This window comes from Stegastes partitus, unplaced genomic scaffold (assembly GCF_000690725.1).
Source record: "Stegastes partitus isolate 25-593 unplaced genomic scaffold, Stegastes_partitus-1.0.2 Scaffold344, whole genome shotgun sequence".
NCBI classification, from domain to species: domain Eukaryota; kingdom Metazoa; phylum Chordata; class Actinopteri; family Pomacentridae; genus Stegastes; species Stegastes partitus.
Genome location: NW_007578075.1, coordinates 405737 through 412588, shown reverse-complemented (window position 1 = coordinate 412588; position 6852 = coordinate 405737).

The following is a 6852-nucleotide window of genomic DNA, read 5'->3' as shown; positions in this document are numbered from 1 at the left end:
TTTCTTACTATTAGCAGTGTTTATAGTTTTTATTCCAGCATTCTGTATTACAGTAATAGCAAATGTTTGGTTGATGTACGTGGCGAGTAACTTAAGTACAAGCATGTGTAAACATATATTACTGAAATTACATCACGGCAAACTGGTGAAACCGAAACAAACGTAATTTCGGGAGTGCATCCACTAACGCCACTTAAAAGAATAGTGGAATGGTTTGACATTTAGGGGTGTTCGCTTCTTTGCTTCTTTGCCAACAGATAAGAAGATCAGAATCATGGTCATGTCTGTGCACAAAATGTGGCTCCACAGCAACGAGACAGTTAGCTTAGCTTGAGTGAAACCCATGTTTCAACTGGCCTATATTTTAAAATAGCCTTTCTAGCATCTGTAAACCCTTGTAATTAATGCATTCCATTTATTTTGTCTATGGTTATATGCTAATTGTGTGGCATATTTGCAACATCATGTGACAGAATTAGCCTCGCTGTTGCGACGTGGTTTTAGCTAAGCTACATATAACCTCAGACCATTAGTTCAATAATAAGCACAGAGACACACCTACGTATTTAAGTGTACTAATTTAAGCAAAAGTCAAATGATATGTTCATTTTAAAGCTTTGGGGTAGCTAGCCTTTTCTTTCTTTTACTTTCTGGGTAGCTAGGCTAGCTGTTATTTCTTGCATCCAGCCTTTAAATTAAGCTACAATGAGCAAATAACCCCCTGGCATGGGTTCCATAATTAGCATACAAACAGACATTTGCATTTTTTAGTATACAAATTGGGGGGAAAAAAGTAAAATACCATGTTTATTATGAAGCTGTTAGCCAGGCTAGCTGTTTCAGCCTGGTTCCACTCTTTAGGCAAGCTAAATATAATCTTCTAGCATTGGTTCAATCATTTAATATACAGGGACATCTTTTTTTCACTGTATAAATTAAACAAATATAAAGTAACATGTTCATTTTGAAGTTTCATAAGGGAAGCTATATACTTTTTTTTTATTTATTTTTTTTTTTTTTTAAATTGTCAGTTTTCAGGCTAGTTACTATCTGCTTCCTGTCTTTATGCTAAGCTACACATAACTCCTAGCATTGCCTCTATGATTACTATAGAGCCACACTTTCATATTTTTTAGTATACAAATTAAGGAACAGTGAAATAATGTGCTAACTGTAAATGTTGTAGTTGTTTGTTTTTCACATTGCTGTTAGCCAGGTTGACTATTTCTACCTGCTTCCAGCCTTTAAGCTAAGCTGCCCCTAGCAGTGGTATTAGCATAGACACACATCTTTGTAATTTTAGTGTATAAATTTAACAAAGGTAGAACTATGTGTTAACTATGCAACGTCAAAACTGTAGCTATGTACCCGCTTTTTTTTTTTTTTTTTTGAATGTCGTTAGTCAGGCTAGGGGTTGGTTTCATAATTAGCATGCAGCTGGTATCCAAGCTAGCTGTTTCCACCTACATTCTAGCTAATATCCTCCCACCTGTAGTTCCACACACAAAGAATGATATTGATCTTACATTCTCATTTCAGTAAAGAAATTATGTTAAAAGACTGACATTAGGGTTAACCCCCACAGTGATTTTTTTTTTTAAGTTGACCTTGTAAGTTCAACAGTGTGAATGAGACCCTACAGTGTTATATAAAATACACATTTATCTGACTAATTTAATTATTGAGGTTGAGACCTTCCAGAAGCTATACAAGGAAAATTAATTAAATAGATTTCCTTAATCAAGCATATTGGATTGTCAGTGTAGAGGAAGAACCAGTTTTTTCAGATCCCTAGCAGAAGGGGAAAGAAAAGGAAAGCAGAGACAAACAGACAAAAAACCAAGAGAACATAAATACTGGACAGGTCGGAGGGAAACCTGCAGCTCCAGAACCAGAAATACATTCAGAAACATACAAGGATGGAGGGGGCGGAAAGGGCAAAGACCAAACTACAGGAGTGAGAAGACACAAACTAAGTAATAGTGAATATAAATGCATGGAGGAATTGACAAGGATCACAAAAAACTCAAGTAGGTTCGCGTATGAAGACAACTGCATGAACAGGATAAACAAGATAAAACATGTTGGCTTGAACAACACAATAATAAATACAAAAAAAAAGCTTAATGTGAAAAAAAAAAGATTATAATAAAGATTAAAATAAGCATATTTCCTAAAATATGTCAAAGCACGATAAATTTGTATATATTTTTTTTAAATTATAGATTAGCTTATCTGTCATTGGTAACTTGCATTGCTCAGCTTTCTTAAAATAGCTTCAGCTTCCCAGATACGTGCATATCGTTGATGACAACTTCCCTCCTGTTTCAGAAGGAAGCTATCACTCCATTATTACAGTAATCACTTAGTGGACACTGACAGTTAACCTGAACCATCTTCTTGTGTGTGTGGGTGCAGTGACACAGCACTTCTACACCCAGTTCACACAGAGTACACCTACGTTATGTTTTCACAACGTGTGGTTTAATGTTAAAAAAAAAAGGAGTATTTTACTATGACAGATTCACACATGGCTGTTTTCCATGGCTTGTGTTTGATAATAGGTGGGTCTGTCCGCTGTTTAACGAGATGAGTAAGACTGCTCCTCTGTCAGAGGGACTTCACCGCAACCATGCGCAATAGAATATCGCCATCATTCGCCTTTACATAGCTCACTATGTCATCTGTTGCATGTTTTTAAAGGAATCATGAGGAGTAGATGTGAATGAATAGTACGTGTGTGACCTTTGTTCATGCAACCTTATGCAATGATCTCATTCGGTATGTAGGGACAAAAGGAAAACCTTGAATAATCCAGCGTGTTTACTAGAAAAAGCAACCGTTCAAACAGGTTTCTATACCTGTTTACTTCACAGGGGCATGTGATGTTCTGGAGATTTTCCTCCTCCTTTCTTGTGCTGCAGCTTCTGAAAAAGTGACGGTCGACATCTGAGACTCGCAGTGTATTGATTGAAACTTTCAAAGTGAGGTGAAAAACTTTGAGATCCTCCCCTTTGTTGCCAGGGTTTCGTGCTGAATGTGCAAATGCATATTTTTTCGGGGAAGCGTGGGTGTTTTTCGGAGAAGGGGTAATACCTTTATTTTCCTTCACAGGCATTCCCACGGTGTTATATACATATATATACATATACACACACACACACACACACAGACAAAGGGATTCATTTGATACGTGTTGTCCTACTGCCCTCTGCCATAGGTATCTCTCACGGTCATACTGTCAGGTTCACAGTTAAGGTAACGACTAACTTAGCAGCAAGGAAACACAAGAAAAGTGTCAAGTAAATCTATTTAGAAATAAATATATATTTCCTAATTTACCTTTCATAGCATCTGGCCATGCAGATATATGTATATTTTTTGCATCTGACTACTTTATTTGTTGTTGTTTTTAAAAAAAAAAAACATAATTGGGCTGCCCCGTTGCCTCACAGCTAGAAGATCCCCAGTTTGCTTCCCGGTTAGGACGCCCGGGATCTTCGAGTTTGCATGTTCTCCCCGTGCAGTGTGGGTTCTCTCCAGGTTCTCTGGCTTCCTCCCAAACTCCAAAAACATGTTGAGGTTCATTGGTGATTCTAAATTGTCCGTAGGTGTGAATGTGAGTGTGCTTGGTTGTCTCTAAGTCAGCTGGGATAGGCTCCAGCCCCCCATGACCCTCGTGGAGAATAAACGGTTTATCGATAATGGGTGGATGGATGGTTCTGAGATTTTCTTTAAAGGAATAGTTCAACTTTTTGAGACTTTGCCTGACTTGTATGTATGAAGCTACAGTCAACAGCTGATTAGCTTAGCTTAGCATAATAAATGGGAGCAGGTAGACACAGCTAATCTTTCCAAATTGTCCAAAAAGCATACAAACAACAAATTGTGCTTCATCACGGTGTTCATGTACACATCACAAAGTAAAACATATACCTCCAGTGGGTGCTGATTAGAGTCCAGGTTGCCCTTTTCCTGTAGTCCTATTCGTAGACAGGAACTTATGATACAAGGAAAGTGTCTGGTTTGGGAACCTTAGAGCTGCCTCTTTGCTATTTTTGCAGATTTTGTGGTTCTGTTGGCTCGTGCACTGGGGCGGTTTTGCAGTCGGTGTAAAGTGACTAGTATGTGAGTCAGTACCTCCAAGTCTGAAGTCATTGTTCTCGGCCAGAAATTGGTGGATTGCTACCTCTTGGTTGGGGATCAGTTGCTACCACAAGTGAAGGATTTCAAGTATCAAGGAGTCTTGTTCATTAGTGATGGGGAAATGGAGTGTGAGACGGAGTGATATATTGGCGTATGATGAGCTAGAAGGTGAAGCTTTGGTTTACTAGTCAACCTACATTCCAACCCTCACATGATCACAAGCTCTGGGTAATGAGTTTGCTTTTTAGGATTGCTGGGTTCAACCTCAGAGATAAGGTGAAGAGCTGGAACACCTGGAGGGAGTTCAGGGTGGAGTCACGGCTCCATCATGCTAAAGGGAACCAGCTGAGGTGGTTTCGATACCAGGTTGAGATGCCTTCCAGGCAACTGGGAGTAGATCCTGCTGTAGAACTCAAAACTTACTGAAGGAATTTCATATCTCATCTGGGCTGGAAACACACGGGTATCCCCAAGGAGGAACTAGAAGACATTGCTGGGTAGAGACACATCTGGAATGTCCTGCTTAGTCTGCTGTCAACATGAACCAACCCCAGACATGCGGAAGGAAAGGAAGGTTTCCAAGAAGTTTTTGCACCATGCAGAGAAAAAGTTCCTGCATGAGGCTTCATGTAAAACAAGAACTCGTGTCATTTGCATATGATCTTGATGCCTTATAAACTACAACGAAGCAATCTACAGCGACTATGATTGAGTTCTTATGATGCTTGTAGATGCTTTGTGGAGTGAGCCAGGTTAGCTAATGCTAATCTAAGCTAATTTCTCAAACCTTTGCGCATTTTTATGCAATTAAAGGCATATAGCTTAAAAGATTATCGTTAAATAATGAACCACGAGGGCTGCAGAAACTCATGCTGGGACACTCGTACAACCAAAAGTTCCATAATGCAGCTCATGTGTGAGATAGGTTTAGACAGGGTCATTAAAATTTTAATAAAATTTTATAGCAGGAAGCAGAGGAGGAATGTTAATAGCGGGGATTTACAAACGCTTTGCTTGGCAACTATTCAAACAGTTGCTGCTGCATATTGATTGAGCTGGAGATGTTGGAGTTTCTTTTAAAGGAGAGCGAGAGCTGCAGCAGTTTCAAGGAGATATGATCAAATAAAAGCATTCTTCAGCTTCCATTTGTATCTGAATTGAAGGATAGATCACCACGAATATCTTCAAAGATAACATTAAGTTCTAGCCTAAAACCCACAGGAGATGAAAGTTAGTGGGTCATTTACATTGATTGTATCTTGATATCGCAGAGCTTTTGTGTGAATTCGCATGTAAAGCGGATAAAGTCGTTTTTCCAGCTTTCAGACGCACAGCTTTTAGCAACACTATTGGAAATCGTTGTGGAAAACATGCAGCTGACCATAAACTCTGACTCTCTGTTTGGTTTTCTTCTCATTCTTGATTTTCTGTTATTTTCCTCTGTGTGCAGCTTTATTGATCGCCCATTGTGTAAGCACTGCAAAGTATGAGACTAGAAATAGGAGAGAGCGAGAGAAAAAAAAAAAGGTATTATGAAATAAACCACAAAGACAGCTCAGACTTTCTGCTAGCACACTGCACTGCCCTAAATACAAATTAGACCAGCAAAGTTTCCTGACACACTTAACAGCAGTGTGAAAATGGATGTGACTGGCAGCGCGCTACACACCACGGAAACAGTGTGGCTACAACAGAAACCGCAAATCAACTGAGCAAAATCTGTCGCTGTTTAGTATTCTCATGGGTATTTTTGTGTTTGGTGAGGCTGAAACGGGGCATTGATCGGTTTTCTCAGCTTTGGTTTCGCAAATGAAAGACTAACTTCTTGCTTCACCTGTTGATGGTGAAGTTATTTGATTGTAGCTCGTGCCAAATGTTCAGTTTGGCAAATAAGTGACTCGGATTGAGCAGAATTTGGATTGTGGCACTGGGAAACATTGAATGACAGACACGTTTACAGTTTTAGAGACCCATCTAGTTTTTAAAATGGAGAGGAAAGGGCATCAGAAGTGGTAACTAAGTACATTTACTCAAGTACTGTGTTTAAGTATAGCTGTGAGGTCCATTTTTATTACTTTACATCCATTTCATAGGGAAATATTCTACTTTCGACAGCTTTAGCTCTTTTTAAGATGAAGCTTTTCCACAACAGGTGATATAAAATGCCTTTAAAATACAACAAACAAAGAACAAACCAGTTGTTTGGCTTCCTACAAACAGCACTGTGTGTACTTTGTTTCACATTTCAGACGTCTGTGAGTTATTAACAGCTCCACCAAGTACTGATTTTTCCCGTCTAAACTTCTCACAAGGTTTTATTTCAGTAAATGTTCACATGATTCAATATCTCACCAAAAATCAAAGGTCGGAGAAAAAGAGTCCCAAAACTGAAAACACATTTGTGTGTCACAATTCAGTTTTTTTTTCTGCTTTCCTCTCACATTAATCATCGTATTACGCATCTGATTTATCTGCTGCTCCTGCATATAAAACTGGATTAAAAGTTGAAAGCAGCTCCACCTGCAGCAGCTAAAACACCAACATTCTGCTGACGCACTGACTTTTCCCTATTAATAATCCACTGATGTCATATATACGATTATATTAGTCACAGGGACTTTTACTTTAGTAGTTTAACTGCATTTTGCTGCTAATACTTTCACTTTAGCAGGATTTTTTTTTGTGCAGCATTTTTACATTGTTGTG